Source organism: Jaculus jaculus, chromosome 18 (genome assembly GCF_020740685.1).
Source record: "Jaculus jaculus isolate mJacJac1 chromosome 18, mJacJac1.mat.Y.cur, whole genome shotgun sequence".
In the NCBI taxonomy this organism is placed as follows: domain Eukaryota; kingdom Metazoa; phylum Chordata; class Mammalia; order Rodentia; family Dipodidae; genus Jaculus; species Jaculus jaculus.
Window position 1 is genome coordinate 3,251,484 of NC_059119.1, and position 21,651 is coordinate 3,273,134.

Genomic DNA, 21,651 nt, shown 5'->3' on the forward strand with positions numbered 1-21,651 from the left:
TTTTTCATTTTCGTGCCATCTTTTTCCTAAGACATATCTAATTGTGCATTAATTTTCCATCTCTATGTGGGAACATACATGACTTGTCCCGGGGGATAAGCAGCAGTGATATCTGCATTGTTCAAGCAACATTCTGAATCTTTATTATACATCTGCATATCACTACACAACAGTTTGCAGATGATGAAATTGAGATCCAGAGCTAAGTGAATCAGCTAAAACAAGGCCCCAGCCCCAGTAGAAATAAGGGAAATGAAGTTGGGGATTGATAAGGGACATAAGGCAGAAGAAAATCCATTTAATGTATTAAATATTTATAATTTTACACACTACTGAAAGACTCTGCTTTTGCAAAAAAAAAAAAAAAAAGAAAAAGAAAATCAATAATCTTTATTAAGCATCCAAGGACCACAAAATAGTTCCAAGCCTCTTGTCTACTTGATCTTAAATCAAGGGCCCCTGCAGTGTTGAATGTGCATCTTCTTTTACTGGTCTTTAATTAGTAATATAGAAAAGTATCTATTTTTAGAAGAGCAGACTTTTTTCCCCTAATTAATTTTTCTTCTAGGGCCTTGTCCTTTCTGAAGGAAATGTTGTTTAGTAATAATGGTCACAGTGTAAATCATGGTGGAATTTTGAGAGGGCGAAGAAAGTAATGGTTAAGAAGAGATGAGCACTATGGATAGCTATTGTCCCAGCAATAAAAGTAGATTAGATTGAATAACTGATCACCTCCAACTCAATCTATCTTTGGACAGGGTAGTTTTCATGTGAGGCACTGGTTACCTAGTGAGGGTGTGACACACAGCTGAAAAGAAGACAGAAAGTCTGCCTGAGATACCTTAGGACCAATGCCACATACAGAAACAAAAAGTCTGCTCCTTCCCCCTCTTTGTGTGTATGTGGGCGAACATGTGTGTATGTATGCATGTAAAGGCCAGGAGTTGATGCCTGATATCTTCTAAATTATTCTTGCCCTCATTCTTTGAGATGGGAATCTCTTGCTGAACCTAGAGCTCCCCAGTTCAGCTAAATGTGCCAGCTAGAGAGCCCCAGGATCCTCTTGTCTCTACCTACCCAGTGCTGGAATTGCAGGCACACACCACCATGTACAACATTTTACATGGGTACTGGGGATTCACACTAAGGTCTAGAGCTTGTGTATATGATTTCCTCTTAATACACTTGGGCCCAACTGGAGTCACAGCTTCTGTTACACTGTATAGCTTTCCATACATGATAAGAATGTTATATGTTACTAATTTGAAGTATATGAGAGAGAACATAGAAAATTTAGTTTAAGACACCTTATCCCCAGTTAGGTCCTAGTGAAATTCTCTATGTGTAGAGGATCAGAACCAGAGAGACCAATCCAATGCCCCCATGTATCACGTTTACAGAGGAAATCATCCTGCAGCTACATAGGACAGCCCCTCTCCTTACAAGCTCAGGGATTGGGACAACTGAATAAGGGAAGTGTAGATACAAAGATGATGACTGTTCTAGCTGGGAGATGTAGCAGCCACTCAGTAGGAACCGTGTACTGAGACAAACTGGAGTCTTGGTAAGCCCTGCATTACTCTACAAAGTAGATGTGCTGATCTGGGTTGTATTCCAGTCACACAGAGTGGAGGACACTAAGAGTTGTAATGGGTCTTTAGCTTAGAGTAGCCAAATGTCTTTGTTAATATTTAATGAGGCAGTAAAGTTTTGGATATTATAAAATAATGACATCTTAAAACATTTAAGATCACATCACTGGCTCAGTCTGCAGTTTTCCCTTTGTCACTGCTGACCTGCCTTTTCTAGCTGAATGCGACTTCCTGCCACCGGTAAGTGAATGAGCTTCCAAGAAGGTCAGTGACCCAAGCCAGCTCTCAAACCATTCCAGGGTTTATGCCAGTCAGTGATGGTGGCAGGCAAGGCAGGCAACTATAGACACAGTGGCATACATCCTCCTCCCTAATCTGATAGAGAAACAATAGGCAAGGTGATGCCCAGTGTCTCAAATATGTTGTGTTTTCATTCATAGCCTCAACTTTTCTCAGGAGTGGGGCCCAAATTCCTCCTCAAACTCCCTGTAGCTCTTCTGGGTTATTATGTCATTCCTTTCCTTTAACAAACCAGTGGACACCAGCACAGGCTTTGTGTCATGTTTTTACTAGCTCATTTCTGCTAAATTGTCCCACCATCTAATATCTCATTCTTCTAGAAAACCATAATAGTGCAAGTGTGGGTAACCACATAAGTAAGTGCATTGTCTACAATATGGAACCTAAAGGAAAGGCTGTATATTATAATGCTTAGAGGACAGCCCTCACTCCACCAGGTTTCCACAAATAGCACCACTACCCTCCACCTACATCTTTTCCAAACTAAGAGGAAAGGTCTGCATGCGAAGTCATGCATGCAAGGGAGGTCAGGGCTGCATGAAGGAATACAGTGGTGGGATTAAGATCAAGACAAAACTGGTGGCATTGGGACAGTACCTGGGATGTGCCATCAATAATTACGTGGGTGGAGAGAAGCATTGGAAAGGACTCATTCCAGGTCGTGAACATGATTAGCAAGCCTCAGCTGACTTTTCTCAGCAACTGTCCTGTGGGGCTCCAGCTTCTTTAGCAGCCTTGGAAGCTAGCAGGGTAAAAGACATGTCCATCCCTCTTTACCCAAATCCCTACTTTTTATATAACTTCATGGCCTCAGAATGAGCAGAATGTCCTGCCTAAAGCAAGAGATGTCAGAGAAAAGGAGGCAGAGAAGGGTGACAGGGTAGTCTCCCTGACTCTGTCACCTGCCAACTGTCTGAACTTTCCCTTTGGCAGGATGCCCTGCTGAAGGGGGCACTCATAGCTCCATGGCCCGGGCAGCAATTATAATAATCTGCAGACATGTGTGTCCAAGCTGAAATGGCAAGACTGCCCCATGAGGACAAGATGTGACGGAGGGTTTCCTTTACTCCAAAATATCATTTTAATTTTAATAAAAGGTCAGAGACTCAAGTGCCACACCTAGAAATATACACCAAGGAGCTGAAATAGTGACTAATACAGACACTGCTGTCTCAGTATTTACTTAGAATAATTCACAGTAGCCAACAGGTAGAAAAAACCCAAATGTCCATTAGCAGATGAGGGTATACATAAAACTCAATATGTGCATACAATGGAATATTATTCAATTGCAGGAAGAAATGATGATCTGATGCATACTGTAATATGGACAGACACTTAAACCATGCTAAGAGAAATAAATTAGATACTAAAGAATGGATTTTTAAATTGCTATTTATTTATTTGAAACAGTGAGAGAAAGGAAGAGGTGGAGGAAGAGAAGAGAGAGATTGAGAGTATATGGGCATGCCAGGACCTTTTGCCACTGCAAACAAACTCCAGCTGCATGCACCATTTGTGCATCTGGTTTAACATAGGTACTAGAGGAGAACTGAACCTGGGCCTTCAGGCTTTGCAAACAAATGCCTTTAACCACTGAGCCATCTCTCCAAACCCCCCCACCAACAGCATGAATATTGCAAGGTTTCAAAGGCAAATTCAGAGCTAGTGTATTGAAGATTTCCAAAGAGAGCTGAGGGGAAGAGAAAAATGGGAAGTTATTATTTAACCATTACAGAATTTTTGTTTGAGGTAATAAAAAGATTTTTGAAATGATGGTGATAGTTTTTAGAGAGAGAGAAAGACAGAGACAGAGAGAATGGGCATGCCAGGGCCTCCAGCCACTGCAAATGAACTCCAGATGCATGCACCACCTTGTGTATCTGGCTTATGTGGATCCTGGGTAATCAAACCAGGGTCCTTTGGTTTTACAGGCAAACACCTTAACCACTAAGCTATCCCTCCAGCCAGCCCCAAAGTAGAGTTTTATATATTTTGCCACAATTAAAAGACAAAGGCTAGTCAATAGGCATATTTTTTACCTTGTTATGCAAAACATTCTTTTAAGATCTTGACAAGTCACTGACATTCTTTGATCTCATCAGTGCATATTTTCTCTTTCTGTATTTCCCCATGATTTGTTCCTCTGGCCAACTACTAATAAAAATGATTGCTTAGAATTTATTGAGTTCTGGACACTGCTGTTCTATATGAACTGATGAGGTCTCTCTCATAGCCACCATGAGAAAAGCACTATCATCATTGTCCATTTATTAATGTGAGAAGCAGTAGTGTCCTTCCCAGGGTTACACAGTGAGTAATGTTAGGGCCAAGATTCACATTCCCAACTGCTCACTCCTAATCATTACTCTATGGCATTCCTGAGACTCTAGCATAGATGTTTTGAGAAAACTTGTAGAAAACTACACTGTATATCTCATGTAAGTCAAATAAAAAATGTTGGTGTTTGAGCCCAGAAATATCCAGTTTTAAAAATTCCAAAACTTGCTACAGAACCATAATAATATGATATTATTGTACTGGCATAGGGTACATACAGGGATTAATTGGATAGAAGATAAAGAATAGAAGTGACCTCTCACATTTAGGTCAACTGATTTTTCGAAGAGAGGGTTAAGATATTTTAAGAGGGAAAGAATAATCCTCAGCAAGAGGTACTGGGACAACTGGACAGCCACATTCAAATGAATAAAACTGAATCATTACATCACTTCATACATGAAACAAAACAAACAAATAATAAGGTAAGAACTAAAACTGTAAAAATTCTATAAGTAAATATTGGTGAAATCTTTATGAACTTGAATTAGGCAATGGTTTCTTAAACCAACATCAAAAGTATAAACAACAAAACAAAAAATTGGCCTTCATAGAAGATCAAAATTATTACTTTAAGAATACTACTAAGAAAATGAAAAAGTCATACAATGGAAAACACATTTGAAAAATATACACTGAAGAGAAGACTTATATGTAGAAAGAACAAAGAAGCCCTATAATTTAATAATGACAATCCAAATTAAAAATGGGCAAATAATGTGAAGAGAAATATATCAAAAGAAAATATAAAAATGGTTAGCAAGCATAGAAAGAGATCAACATTTCCAGCTATTCCAGATGCAATTCAACATCACATCCATGCCTACTACCATGTCTATACTCAGAAAGACACAGAGTAACAAGTATTGGTGAAGACATGGTGAAGGCGGAATGCTCACACAGTGCATAGGACATAACATAGTGTAGCCACACCGGAAAACTTTCTGGCAGTTCCTCTGAAGGTTCTATGTAGATGTCTGTGACTCTGCAGTTCCATTTTAAGATAAATACTCAAAAAAATAAATAAATAAACATACGTATGCATGAGAACTTTGCAAAAATGCTGATAGCAAGATTTTCCATAATGTAGAACAGTTCAAACATCCCATCAACTGAAGAATAATTGTCATATATCCATACGATAGCTTATTTTGAGGTAATAAGGATTAAAGTACTGTTATATGTTTTGCTTAGTGAATCTTAAGGGAAATATGCTAATGTAGAGAACCAAAGCACAAAAGACCACATATTATATCATTTTATGTATATGAAATGGACAGAACATCAACTCTGCAATGATAGAAAGTAGATTGGTGGCTGCCTAGGCCTGAGGGACTTGGGGAATGGTGGATAACAGATACAAGATTTTCTTGGGGGGTGTGTGTGAGAATGTTCTAAAATTGATTGGATTGATGACTCCACACCTTATAAGTATCCTAAACACTGAATTGTAGACCTTAAATAAACAAATGAAAAATTAAATATATGATTTATGAATTATATCTTAATAAAGCTATCATTCTAAGAAGATTCTTACATGGTTGTCTATATTCTTAGGTTCGAAAAGTAGAATCAGCAATTTTCTACTTACAATGATGACAGAAGTAATATGAATCAGTATGTATCTCCTATATTATGTGGGACCTGGGGAGTTGAACATGGGTCCTTAGGCTTCACAGGCAAGCACCTTAACCACTAAACCATCTCTCCAGCCCTCTCTCTAAGAGCTTTTCATTTATCAACTCATTGAATCCTCTTGACAATCCAAGAGACAAGTCCTTCCATTCTGAATATAACTATAGGCAAGAGGAAAATCTCTGGGTTCACAGTGAACTTTTTAGGAAATGTGTTGTATATTACAAAAGAATTGTTATCATTAAATCACATAAATTCCACATTTTTCTTCCAACAAAGTCACAAGTAAAGAGAAAGAGTAGACATACATTAGCTTACTTTTGACACAGGTGATACTGAGTGGAATGGAGGGAGTTGCTGAGGAGGCAGTAAATGAGTCCTTTAGGCTGAAGGGCAATAAGAGGAAGTGGCATTGAGCTATGATCTTGAAGGATGTGTAGAATTTTCTTGGCTTTAGGAGTCCAGGAGGTCTATTTGAACAAATAGTACAATATATAACCAAGGTATGAAGGCTTATGAAACTGAAGTGACCTGCCTTTCTCCCTATGTGGAAATCTCATTTTCTAGGCCCAGTCATAGGTATCATGCTTGTACCCTGCAAAGTACTTATCATAAGCTGAATAAATACTTACTGAAATTAGTGGACAGATGGTTGTTTGAATTAATGAATATCATGATGTGTTTGAGGAGAGTAGTAGATTAGAGAGATAATTGCACAAAATAATGCTAAACTATCTAGTGCTAGAAAGCACTACATGAGCTACTGGAGAAGAATAGCCAACTATGGTCTGAGCAACCAGAGGTTTAAGCTACTCAAAAGCAAACACCCTGATGTGATGTACATGCCAGTGCAATAGTGGCACCCAGCCCTCATGGGTAACCAATGGCCTTCAGATTGGCTATGAGATCCACTCAGTGTAAAGTAGCCCATATCTGGAATTGGAAACCAAATAAGAATCTTATGTAGACAAAGATTTTACTCTCCAGTGTCAAGCTCTCAGTAGTCTTTGGCTAAAGGAGGGATTACATACATCAAATTCTCCCTAAATTAATAATGCTTATTCCATTTAAACTATGCTGACTTCACACTCCATTGGAGATTCTGTTCTTTTTCAGAAGGTAGCAAGGCCCAAGGAGATAAACTACCCCTTGCACTTCAGCCAAGCCACAGCTGAAACCACAGAGGAATTGGGGAGTGCTGCTTCCATGGTGAACCTGATAATTAGCACCAGGGTGAAGGAGACAGACCCTGAGGATACTCAACACCTACCAAAGCAGAGATCCAGAGGCTCCTAATAGCTCATCACTGAAGTAGACTTAAAACTCACCCACAGAAGGGGCAGAAAGACTACAAGAGCCATAGGTTGAAACATCATGCCCAGAGACATTCCCTCCCCCCACCCAAATAACTGATTATTGCTCACACAACACCTAAAGCACAACCCCATGGTGAACATCTGCAACCCCACTGAGAAGCTTCCCTAATGGAATGGGGGTAGGTATGAAGGAAAAGAGGGTAACAACATATGATGTGTCCATACGAAACATGTTAGTAATAAGCATTTTAAAAGAAATGAAGTTAAAAAGAGTTTGAAGGCAAATTATGAAGGGATTAATGTCATAAATAAAGGAGCTTGACCTTTAAAAGAGTATGGATCCATTGTCATTTTGATTTTATTTGTCTAGTTTTTGTTTTGGTATGTGTTTAAGAATAATAATTCTGTCAGAGTTTAGAGGATGGATTGGCAATAGCAGGAGGTGGTTATATTTTAGGAAGGAAAGTTCTCAGGAAACAGTAACAAATTGTTCAATTATGAGATGATGAAAATGGAACATCAATAAAGTATAAGAGAGAGAAACTGCCTGGAAATAACTCAGTAATATACAGCTGGAGCTGGAGTGACTACCAAGGGTGTAATACCACAAGGGAAGGTAATATTTACAGATGAGGAATGAGACAATGAGTAATTTCAGAGTTTTTTTTCTTAAAGGAATCTGTCTATAAGACTACCTAGAGTGATTTATAGCAGTTGTCAGTAGTTACCTTCACATTGCTGGGGCAAAACATCTGACCAGAGCAGTTTATGGAAACAAAGCATTTATTTCAGGCTTTAGTCTCAAAGGGAAGTTTCAGCATGGTGTAGAAATCAGGGAAGAGCACACTTTGACCCACATCTTCTCACACCAGCAACAGGACAGGAGCAACAACAGTGAGCTAGCTGTGGCAAGGAATGCTGGGCTATAACACACCAGACCTCATTCCACCAGAAACAAGGCTCCACCACCCAAAGGCTCCACCAGCTGAGGATGAGTATGAGGCTTCATAACCAACACATGAGGCTATGGGTGACAATTCACATTCAACCCATCACACCAGTCAAGAGGCGTGGAGTAGAGATACAGATGTGGGATTCCAATGCTTTTAAAGGTACTAATTGAAACATTAGGGTTGGCCAGATTTGCCAGGAAGGAGGTAAAGAAGTGCATTTAGGATAGAAAGTATTTAAAGAATACCTATATTTAGGGGCAGGCAGGAGAAACGACACCATTATCAAAGACTGAGAAAGAAACATTGACATTAGAAATAAAAGATGGCCAGGCACACATTCCAATCAAATACCAACAGGCCCATCAATGAAACACCTACAATGAAGACTTTTAGTTGCATGTAGTAGAAACCCACTTGGGCTAATGTATGCAGAAGAGGAGTCTAATAGTGGGATTTGAGGGCGTTTCACTCAAACTGAAGTCAGATCTCATGGCTGCACCTCAAAGCAAGCTGGGACTAGGAACAGACTGGTTGTGACGAGCCAAGACCGATGCCTGCTTGGTTATCTCAACAAGTACTTCATTCTCTCTGAAGGCCATCTCTTTGCTCTTGCCTACCTCACAAAGCCTGACTTAAATGATGGGTCCTTCTCTGAATAACAACTGAAGTCATTAGAGATCTGATAGGCCACAGCTAGGGTTGGTGTCTTTCGTGCCTAGAATGACCACGTAGAAGAAACCTGCTTCCAGGACTCAATTCCATGAGTGCAGCGGGTACTCCTTGGAGAAGAACCATCTGGACTGAGTGGGTGTTCCCAGAGACACACACTAGAAGGCGGATGGGAATGACTGAATATAGACTTGGTTGGACTTTCTTGGTGGCATCAATTACAAGGAAAATTGTAAAAACCAGGCCTCCCTTCCTCTCCCCTTCCTCTCTGCTCCTACTTCCTGTTAGCCCAGAGGGAAAGTTCCATTAATGTCTGCTGATTTCTTTATAGCAGAAACTAGGATAAAAGAAATTGCCTGTGAAATGCTGCAACATCCTCAGGTCAAAGGACCTAAACAAATACAAAGTAATGTTTTCCCGTAGAAATGCTAGCGATTTTGGGTTGTTTCGCTTTTGTCTAAGTCTCACTGATTTTCCAAATTGTGCTAGCTTCTTTCTGGCTTTCATTAATCAAACTGCCATCTGTGATAGACTGCTAGTCCCTCATCTTATTTTGATTAATTTTGTTCTCACACTCATCTCTGTAGCACAGTTTCAGCAGATTACTTGTTATGGACAGAAAGGGATGAGGGATTTGGAGGAAGCAGAGCCATCCTTTGGATCTTTGAGTCTGTATGTTCACTGAAATATTCACCCCCCTCATCCCTTCTAGCTCTAAGAATAGCAGTACCAGCTGTAGTTGCCTGAACCATATTTAAATTAATAAAATAAAGTGGGATTATTGACATTTTCTTGCTTCAACTAGCAAATGTGCATCTTTGAATTTTGATCAACTGAAATGTTCTTATAATGAAACATTCACAGAAACAAGCTTGACATCAAAATAACGCACATTTTAGTCATACTAATTATGTATTTGTATTCCTTATACTTCTGCTGTCCTTTTCCCTCCCTCTCTCCCTCTCTCTCTCTCTCTCTCTCTCTTGAATTTTAGAAATTAGTATTAAGCTGAGACATCTCAGGGAAGGCAAAGAAGGTTCATAGTCAGGAGAAGGGATTTACAATGTGACCTGAGCTGGTCACAGCTCTACTAGCTAAGACGTGGATGGCCTCAGGGAGATGATTTACCTTTCTGAGCCTCCATCTACACTTATGCTGTGTGGAGGCTTACTTGAGAGTGCATCAAGGATTCAGCACAGTATACCTGACACATGTTGAACCTAATTTGTGTTAGTTCCCAAAAATAAGGTGTTTGGGCAGGGAGAGGCTGACTTTTTAATCATTCTGTACCCAGAATCTCTGACCCAGATATGTAAATAGAAGGGTTCGTGTATGAACAGGTCCCAGAGACATCTAGGAGCATGGATTAACAGGTAACAAACAGATGACAAGGAAAAGGGTCATTATTTCTCTTGTATCCACAGCAGCTCAGTATCATATAGGGCATGGGGATAGCATTCATTGTTGAGAATCAAAGTATTTTTTACACTGTGATTGGGTGCAGCTGGACATCTTTGTGGCTGGTCCCCCACTTTCTGTTTCCATGAAGCCCAAGAAGGCCCCTGAACAATACATACATCAGGTTCAATTAAAGGCCACAGGCCACACTCAGTAAGGAGTGATAATAAATTACCATGTCTGCTACTCAAATGTCCTGTGATCTAGACTCCAGAACTCATGCCTGAGGCTTATGGGAGGACCTGAAATAAAATTAAAGGAGAAACAGCCTTCGCTCATACTTCGGGGCACAGAGTATAAGTTCACATGTAACAAGTTACAAGTTGGGGTGAAGTAAACTTTACCCTCTTGAGGAAACTTCTAGAGCCTAAAGAGATCAAGGGCACTGGCCTGAAGAGCAGTGATGAATACCCAGAATTGAACCAGCAGAAGAAGCAGCAGCTGAGAACTCTTGGCACCTGAAAGGAATGGCCCTGACACAGCAGACAAGGGGATGGAGGTTACTGTAGTATAAGAGCTGTGGTGTAAGTGAAGGAGTGAAGAAAAATAAAAACACCATTCAGGATGGCTACTGGGAACTTCTGAGACACTGTCTTTACTCCTCTGCCATGGAGCTCAGTAAATAATCAGTTCCCAACAATGATTTGTGGAACACATTCCTACTAATTAAGCAATTTATATGCATCCTACTTACGTATTTTCTCTTTTTATTTATTTTGCTTTAAGGGACTAATATGGAAGACAAATAGTTTGCAGGAGTCTCTGTGATGGGGACACAGGCTTGGGAATCTGAGAAAGATTTGGGCAAGTAATTTTATATCCCCAGTGCATTTTTTCATTGCATCTACAAACACGTTATTATCAGGGAAACTAACTGCAATGTGTATGAAGTGAATGGATGTGTACCTGGCCCTAATCATGGGGCTTACCTCCTAGCAATAACCAGGCATAAACTGCTGAGCTAGAGTCCCTGTGTGCAGTTTCATTGTCTCATTCTTATTGTTGAAGATAGAAACATGGAGAGCATTAAAAAACAACATAAAATCAATGAGGAAAGATGTACACAGTGAAATTGAAAGGAATGATTTGTTTAATTCGTTTTACAAATTGTAATAATTTGGTGGTAAAGAATGTTTCATACTTCTCTGATAGATTTCAGTTAGGACAGCTCGAGGTATATGAAGGAAAGTCCTCAATAGATATACACTGATGTTGATTTGGGATGTGCCTTACAACTTAGGTTAAGAATATATCTCAAAAGACAGCAGACTAGGAGACAGGAGACTTGGGCTAAGTGCATGTTTTCCACTGATTAGCCATGGGACCTTGAATAACCCTTGAGGTCTCAGCATACCCATCCTTACAATCAGAAGTTTTTCCAAAATTCTTTTTGGCTACATTGTCCTATATCTATATGGACTATGGGGATCTCAGAAAACTGGTCACCATGATGTACAAGAGGATCATACAAACAGCCCATGGAAGCACCCCAATAGGAAAATGCTTCTTCATAGGGATACACAAAATTAGAAAAATTATGATAGCAAGGGCAACTAATTTAGCAGCTGGAGGCGTAGCTCACAGTAGAGGGCTCACCTTGTCTTCACAAGGTCCAGCGCTCAGTTCTCACAACCCCAGGGAGTGAGCAGATACAGCTTTGTAAGGGGACGCTCTGGGTGCCTACCAGGTCTTAAGCACCATGCAGTGCTTTTCTTTCTTTTTTTTAAAAGAAGAGTGACCCCCTTCTTAAAAAAATTTTGTTTATTTATTTTTAAAAATTTATTTAGTTGAGAGCAACAGACAGAGAAAGAGGGAGGGAGGGACAGAGAAAGAGAGAATGGGCACGCCAGGGCTTCCAACCACTGCAAACGAACTCCAGACGTATGTGCATCTGGCTAACGTGGGTCCTGGAGAATCGAGCCTCGAACTGGGGTCATTAGGCTTCACAGACAAGCGCTTAGCTAGGCCATCTCTCCAGCCCAATGCAGTGTTTTTCAAATGATTTCCTTTTATTATTTACTAATTATAGCCAAGGAAAGTGAGATGGAACAGTTTTCCATTGTTAAGTGACCTAGCATTTCAGCACCCACTTGCCTCATTGAGGAACTTAACTTGATTTGCATACCATGTTGACAAAGTGGGCAAGAGTTCAACTGGGAACATGCCCACCATGTTGGGTTTGCTCATTGTGGTTCTTAACTTGTGTTGGATTATAAATCTCTTATGGAATTGGATGACAGCATAAGTCACAGACCCTTTGAAGTACATTTTCAGCTCAGAATCTCTTTTAGATAAAAGGTCAATTTTGGCTTGAAATCTTCAATCTGAGCTGTAGTCTAATAGGATTGAAGAACATCTTGAATAGATGTCCCAAGGGTGCTTCAAAGGTGTAGCAATGCAGTGAAAGCCTTTGCTAGCATTACCTGTTCAGGACATCATGTTTTTTTTTGTTTTGTTTTTTTCCATTTCTTAAATCTGAAGCTGTCGACATATCTATTCCACTGAAGCTACAGTGCTTGCCTTGGAGTAATATAAGGTAAATCACTGAACTTATATTTCTGCATTGCCTTTGATCAACTTCTCCATGGGTTTCAATGATGGGTTTTTACTACCTCATTTCTCCCACTCAGGCACTCAGTGGATAGAGACACTGAATACTTGGGGAGTATTTGTGGGTAGAGTGTTGGGTGAAGGGTGTGTGTGTGTGTGTGTGTGTGTGTGTGTGTGTGTGTGTCCTGATGGCCATTTGTGTTTTCTTGAAATGGTGCTGTGACTACAGGAGGCTTAGAAAAGATTCAGAACTGACATACTAAATCTCAGTGCTGGTTTAGGTCATCCTCAGCTCCCTTCGGGTTCCTTGAAGGCAGAGACTTTGTTAATGATGGCCTGACACCCAGCCTAGAGACTGGTACATGGTGCTGAGCCACTGAAAATGGCTGAGGGAATCAAGGACTGAACCTCTCAAAAGAAAGAAGAGTTCTTCACCAATTTTATGTGTCAATCAGCTCTGCGCACTGAGACTCAGATATGGTACGAAGTGTGAGATGTGGTCCAGTGTCTTGTGCATTCCATTATAACATACTTAACAGCTGTCGGCGAGTTTTTCTTTGCACCTCTGTTCACTCTTCTCACCTAGCACCTAGCATAGTTAGCTGTACATAAAATGCCATTAAGACATGGTTACTGACTGAAAGGTTCTATCTGCAGACTAAATGGAGGGTTTTTTTCAGCAAATTGCTTAAAAATCATTTTCTATACCCCTTTTGCCCTTCCCCTGGCCTGTCTGTGGGGCTGGTTTGGGGTTTCATGGCGAGGCAGAGCTGCCGCTTGCTGTTTAGTACTGCTTGAGCCCTGCCTGACTTTGCTGAGCTCAGTTTCTATTCTTTCCAGCCCTGGGTCATTCGCATGTGTGTGAGAATGCCAGTTCTGTTTGAAATGTGAAGATAGGACTACTGTGCTAGTGAGTTCTGAGTGCCATTCATCCTGGCTCAGACCAGTGGTTTGAGTTCCCTTACAGGAAGGCCTCTGGGCAGGAGGTTCTGAGAAGTCAAGGGAGAGTGCTCAGCTAGCACACACGGGACACTGATGGGAGGTACCGAGTGTTCACTCCTCTCAAACGCCCTCAGAAGTGAAGGCAGCTAGTGTGGGTAGTAGTATAAGACAATTCAATTAAAAATAAAGTCAGCCAGGCATGGTGGCACATGCCTTTAATTCCCGCACTCGGGAAGCAGAGGTAGGATCGCTGTGAGTTTGAGGCCACCCTGAGACTACATAGTGAATTCCAGGTTAGCCTGAGCTAGAGTGAGACCTTATATCAAAAAATAAATAAATAAATAAAAATAAAAATAAAAGCCATTGTGTGATCATTTTAGCACTAACTTAGCATCTCTGAGGCTCTACTAGGATTCTTATGACTCCCATGTGTTTATAAAATGCTTGCATGGGTCTTACTTTTTCTGTCAGTGATCAGCTTTCCATCAGTGTCTTAAATATTCTGCCAAGCACTGTGGTTTGTGTGGTAGGCTCTGTAAAGGAGAGGATTTGCCTTCATCACAGTTTGTATGCTTGGGTTGCCAGCAACTGAAAGCCTGGTTCACTGCCCCAGAAGGCTGCCAGTCAGTTCAGAGAAAGCTTAGAATGAGGAAGCTGGACCAGAACAGGGTCTGGTAGACTTAGAGAGCCCAAAGAAGACTGGTCATTGCTCTAGAATTGATCCAGTGTGTTATTTGGTTCAGATTCAAAGTTCTAGGAAGGAAACTCCAACTGGCCTACCCTGAGCCACATACATATACTGAGACAATGAAGGTGGAGTGCTTCTCAAAGACTGTGTCACCCAAAATGCAAAGAAGCACAGGAAGACTACTTCCCCAAAGCCTCCAAGTCAGCATGGCTGCTGTCACCTCTCACCTTACCAAAATGGAGACTGAACAGCTGATAAGACCAGCATATGACCATTAGCTTTCTGAAGATTTCACAGACAAGTTTCAAAAAGCTCAGATACATTCATGAAGAGTTCAATAAAAGGATAAGTTGAATAACAAAGAAAATTCCCCACGAACCCACAAATACCTCAAAGTAATGATCTGATTTAGTTTCATAGGAATACTAATGAGGATAAACGCTAAACATTCAGAGAAAAATAAATGGCCAGATTAGAAGTTGGAGCTCAGCAGGTAGAGAAAAGCAGAATGTGATGAGGTGGAACATTTTGGATCACAATTCACCCCTGGGTATATTTAAAATCAAAGGTCCAAGGCATGCCTGGATTAGAAGTGTTCATGTACTTAAGTGCCGGTATTAATTAACACAACAGCAAATGGAGAAGGCATGAATCATATACAGAACAGTCTTTCCATAGTAATACTTGACAAATGTTAACTATTGTTATTAACATAGTCTTGTGTTATTATTCCAACTTCTGATCACATTAATTTTTATAAACATTTCTCCAAAAGACTGAATTTGTATTTCTGCCCTATATATTATAGTCCTAAGCCGGTTTGAAGCTGTTACCTGGGATTCAGTTTTAAAAGGTAGATCAGGGCAGCCACAGCCAGGTCTTAACCTACAATTGCCAGGATATTTTCAGAGGAAACAATGAAAGCATCCACACTCTCTTTACCTTGCGTTTCTGGTGGTGTCACTCTCTGATAAGACCGGCTTACTTGTGTTGGATCAGGTTATTTTGCTGTAATACTTATGCATGCTAACCCTTGTAGAAACAGAAAACAACTGTCAGCACCGTCTTTATAATGATTCTTATATCTGAACACTGTTGTCACTTCTTGGATTCCTCTTCATGATGCTAAAATGCCTCAATTCCTTTCATCTTTCTTTATAGCTTCCCAGCTCTTAAAAATGCCTTTGTTGTTGCTTTTTTTCTTCAGGATCACTTGCAGCTTCCCCATATCTACTTTGATACTTTGACACTTTCTAAAACAAAACTATACAGACTAGGTGATCACAGAATATCCAAGTGAAGTGGGCCAAGAGACTACTGGAAAAATAACAAGGCGCTACTATGTGGTGCTTATTATGAGCCAAGTATTGGGCTGGGCAATTCTCAAGAACCCTATAGTTGTTCAAATGAGATGAATTAACCATCATTTACATCAGGTTTTAGGATAGTAAGTGGTAGCAGTCACACTAAGCCCAGGTCTCTTCAACATCAAAGTGGGGGCTCTTAACCCTATACTGTCAACCACATTAAGTTCAAAACCATGACCACAAATGGTTGAATGATTACTGCTTCAGTGTGCTCTATCACAGAACGATGCTTTTGTCAGTGTGCACCCTAGAATTCAGAAGTTCTAGGGAAAACCACAACATGGTACCCCAGAAATGGAAAAAACTCATCTCTTATCTTAAAAAATTGAGTACATTTTTGTATTCTCATTAATGGTATATTCATGTTCATTCAAACATAAAATGTTAAAATTACAAGCAAGTAAAGCCGGATCTCTAAAAAGAAGACTATTCAAGTTCACCAGGGCTCTGGGAAGGGCAACTTGAGAACTATAGCCATAGCAATCAACAGCTTTAGCATGGGAGATACTTCAAAGGAGCTTTCATCGTTCGCTGCCCCTTCCCATGCATGTATGAAGATGCCCCTGCCCAAATGCTCTTGGTGAGACACCACTGAGACCAAGCATCTCTCAAAATTATATTATGGTGTGTCTTCTAGTAATGTAATTTGTAAAACACACATCACTATAACTCAGGGCCTTGTGGTATGGGCTATTTATAATTATCCAGGAAAAATTTGGAGGACAACCAGTTAAAATTATGGTTATGAAATCACTGATCTGTGGATATAATTCTTTAACTGAATGAGCACATATAATACAGGAGCTATTTACATTAGGTACATTGTGGGTTTTAAGCAGTAGTGTGAGCCACCTGAACTTCTATTTTTCTATCCATCACAATAGAGCCCAGAAAAAAAGGAATCATGAATCCAACTCACCAAAAACTGTAGTAGAACGATTATGAGATGGAGTTAAAAGGGAAGGAAAATGATTTCTGTTTGGTCAACCTCCCAGGATAATAGCACTGATGTTAGTAGCTTAGAATGAGTACCAGGTTATCAAGAGTAGAAAGGAAGTCTGTACTGAGCTCCCAAAGTGATCATATAATTTATCATTCAAACTAGAGCACTGTGGAGAAAAGGGGGCACTGCTAGTAATTAGGCAAAGACAGAAGTCACAGATGGGAGATTGCCCTGAGCAAAGCAGGACACATGGTCACCCTCCCCATAACTAACTCCTCACATAGAGCCCAAGGCCCAGACATTGTCAATTACACTACACACCTAGTGCTATCCCATCTGAATACATGTTTTTGGCGTGTGTGTGTGTCCATCCAATAACTGATTTTTTAGCAGTCAGTAATATACTGTCAAATTTTAATAACCTTTCCCTCTTCCAAATTCCTCTACTAATGTGATTTTCATCTTTTAATATCTTAGCTACAGCTATGTGCATGTCTTTTCACATAGCTATACCTCAACTACCAGATTACTGATACTCATATCTGACTGGCATTCCATTTGACCACATCATTTCTTGTGTAGGTAAAAGATGGTTAGTCAGCTTTCTTCATTATGTAGTTGGTATATTTGTGTTTGCTCCTAATTGTATTTATTGGATTTCTATTTCATTATTTTTGAGGTAAGCCCAACAGAATGGCCTTTTTTTTTTTTTAATGGAGAGACTGAGAGTGAGAATGAGAGAGAGAGAGAGAGCAAGAGAGACAGAAAGAGAATTGGTGCACCAGGGCCTCCAGGCACTGTAACTGAAATCCAGAGGCATGTACCATCTTGTGAGCATGTGCAACCTTGCGCACTTGCATCACTTCATGCATCTAGTTTACATGGGACCTGGAGAGTCAAACATGAGTCCTTAGGCTTCACAAGCAAGCACCTTAACTGCTAAGCCATCTCTCCAGCCATGTATTTCATTTCTTTAATTATTAAATTATTACATTTATTCAGGGAAAAGTAAAAGAAAGTACAGAGAGCTTCTGCCATGTGGAAGACTGGAGGGGGTAAGGAGCTCACGTGAGATTAGGGGTAGAGGGTCCCACCCCACCCCATCTCAGCCCAGCAAGGCCATGATGAAGGAAGGCTTGCTGGAGCAGGAACCTGGAAATTCAGGAGAGGTGCCAAATCAAAAGAGAGGGCTTGCCCACTTGTTAATAATCGCTTTATTTCATTTTTTAAGAACTTGTGAACAATTCACAGTACAATAATTTCTGTTTTAGGGGTTGTTGTCAGCACTTTCCAAACCTGATCCAGCATCCACCTTAATCAAAGGTTGTTGGTATCAGTCATAGAACTACTTGGGGTGGAGGTGCCATTAAAAAAGGCCTTCAAAAAAGCCGGGCATGGTGGTACACGCCTTTAATCCCAGCACTCAGGAGGCAGAGGTAGGAGGATCACCATGAGTTCAAGGCCACCCTGAGACTCCATAGTGAATTCCAGGTCATCCTGGACTAGAGTGAGACCCTACCTCGAAAAACCAAAAAAAAAAAAAAAAAAAAAAAAAAAGGCCTTCAAGGGCTGGAGAGATGGCTTAGTGGTTAAGCGCTTGCCTGTGAAGCCTAAGGACCCTGGTTCGAGGCTCGATTCTCCAAGACCCACATTAGCCAGATGCACAGGGGGTGCACGCGTCTGGAGTTCGTTTGCAGTGGCCGGAAGCCCTGGTGTGCCCATTCTCTCTCCCCCTCTCTCTCCCTCTCCTTCTCTCTCTCTCTCTCTCTCTCTCAATAAGTAAATAAAAATGAACAAAAAAAATTTAAAAAAAGGCCTTCAAGGTCGTCTGATTACCACATAAGATGAACTCCTGCTGCAGTCTAAGTTTAGCTGCCAAAGTTTCCTTTGTTGGAAGGTTGAAAGCTTGGTCCCCAGGGCGGCCATGTTGGAAGACACTGGATCCTTTAAGAGGGAGGATTAGGGTAAACTAATTAGTTTTGGGGAGTGTTGCCCTTGGAAGGGACCAGTGTAGTTTTCACAGGACCCTGTGTAGTTACCATGAGAGTAAGTTGTTATAAAAAGAGGAAGCCTGACCCTTAAATTTTTCAGCTTCCCATTGAACCATGTGATCTTAAGCTCGTGCCATGGGGAAGCAATCTGCCATGAAGCCACATGAAAGGCTGAGTCAATGGGGTTGCCTAATCTTGATCTTCAGCCTCCAAAACTGAGATGAATAAGTATTTCATCATAGCAACAGAAAATGGACTAACACAACTCCCAATCTCAGTAGTTAAATGAAGCAGAAATTTTATGCTTTTTATTTTTTCCATTTGAAATAAAACCTAACTGATAGTCCTAAGTACCAGGCAGCTTCTCTGAGCACTGATTTAAGACATTTAATGTCCTTCCATCATTTTACTCTTGTTTTAAGAAAGGGGGTGTCACAAGTCATGTCTAATCATCTTCTTTTAACAAAAATTGCATCATATGACCTCCTGGCAAGCAGATTGGGAAATGCAGTGTGGCAGCATTTCCTAGGGTGAGAGGAGGCAGGTCACGTGCATAGCCATCCATCCTGTGCCAAAAAGGTGATCTTGCCACATCATTTGCTTATGCTGAAAGTTCAGAACTGAGGGTAAACTTGAACTTCTTACTATGGGAATAGCACAGACCCATAGCATGAGCAGAACTTAGATAGGACAAGCCCTGTGGAATATCTCTGCTTTGGTTGTCTACTTCAACATCCAACATGTCTAAAGCTGGACTGAAGAGTCACATGCCCTATGGATCACAAGGAACATAAAAAGATCCTCATGTCATCTCATAGTAGAGAGAACACAAATCTTAAGGATGTAGGTGGATTAATTTTCAGAGATTGCACACTGCTGTGTGAGCAGAACCCACATCAATAAATAAGATTTCAGCCGGGCGTGGTGGCGCATGCCTTTAATCCCAGCACTTGGGAGGCAGAGGTAGGAGGATCACCTGAGTTTGAGGCCACCCTGAGACTACATAGTGAATTCCAGGTCAGCCTGAGCTAGAGTGAAACCCTACCTCGACAAACAAAAACAAAACAAAAAAAAATAAATAAATAGGATTTCAAGGTGGGCGTGGAAGCTCATGCCTTTAATCTCAGCATTCAGCAGGCAGAGGTAGGAGGATCACCATGAGTTGGAGGCCACCCTGAGACTACATAGTGAATTCCAGGTCAGACTGGGCTAGAGTGAGACCCTACCTTGAAAAACCAAAAGAAAAAAATAAATAAACAAACAAAAAGAAAGAAATAGGATTTCACCAGTAGCCACTAGCCTTCTGACATTGCATTTCATCCACTAGCCTCCCCAAACTGCTTTTCATTCAGAAGCAACACTATCTTGAGTCCCAATATCCATAGAGCAATTTTGGTTATTTTTCAATGTTATATAAATGGAATGACAAAGCTTGTTCCTTTTGTGTCTGCTACTTTACCACAAATATATATAATTTCATTCATGTTGTATGTAGTTGTGTCATGTTTGTTGGTATACATTAGTGGTATTCTATAACACTAGTAAATCACAATTTATTTTTCTATTTAACTGCTGGTGACCTTTTTTGGCTATTTTAAGGTACTATGTCTAGTGATGCTATGATATTATTGTACTTGCACATGTTTTTGGTGACCATATGCATGTGTATGTCTGTTATCTATATATCTAAGAGTGGGATTGCTGGATCAGGGATGTGTATAAGTTTACCTTAACAGATGTGACTAAGCACTTCTTGAAAGGTTTGTGTCAATTTAATTTTCCTAGAGGAGCAGATGAGAATTTCTATTTCTCCATCCTTATTGTATCAGTTACTTTCTCACTGCTGGGACAAAACTAATTAACCAGAGGCACCTTAGAGAAGGAAAGAGTTTATTTTGGCTCATAATTCCAGAGGGTAGATTCCATCAAGATGGGGAAAGCTTGACAGGAACAGGACATTGTCACATCCATGAGGAAGAAGCAGAGAGCACTGGAATGGTGAGCAGAGCCTGCCTGTAACCACTCAAGGCCTGCCCCACAACACTTCCTCCAGCAAGACTCTGCCTCCTAAAAATTCCACAACCTTCTCAGACAGTGCCACTTTGCTAGGCACAAAGTGTTCACACACATGAGCCTATGGGGTGTGGGTGGCATATTACATTCAAACCATCACACTTACCTACAGTTGGTATCATTATTCTTTTCCCATTTTTATTCATTTAGCTACATGCATAAATTTAATTTAAATTCTCCTGGGAATTAATCAGTAATTATATTTGGACCTTTTTATTAGGTTGGTAACACCATTTACCTAGTTACAACCTCGAAATATGGGCATCAACCTTTCGCCTTGTCTTTCTTCAATCTTGCATGATGACTATACCACATAAGTATTTCTTATATCTCTCAGCTTACTGCCATTAATTACAACCAAAACATTTATGTAGAGTATCATTGTTAATTCTCAATTGGTCATAAGCAGATTCTCTTTGCCCCTAGATAAGTGTCTACCAGTATAAACAGCTGTTAAGCCAAATCTGCCATATTTTGAGGGAACATGCTTATCCTCATGGCTCCCTACCCCTTCACACATGTAAGAGAAAGTCGAAGCAACTTGAATAGCTCAGCCACCCTGCCAGCACCCACCACTCCACGTGGCCTCTTCACTCACCATTTGCTGCAACTGGCTTCAGACCAAAGGAACACCAGACTTTCAGCTTAGTGTTTATTTTCTTCTGGAAATGCTATATCCCCAATCTCCATACTCCAAACTCCACTCCACACATCTTACATTGCTCTTGAAAAGTCTAATTTTACACTAAGTTAAAGAAATGACTGCCAAACCTTGAGGAATATTTTCTCCATAGGATTTTTTTTTTTTTTTTTACTTTAATGGAGGGTAAAAAA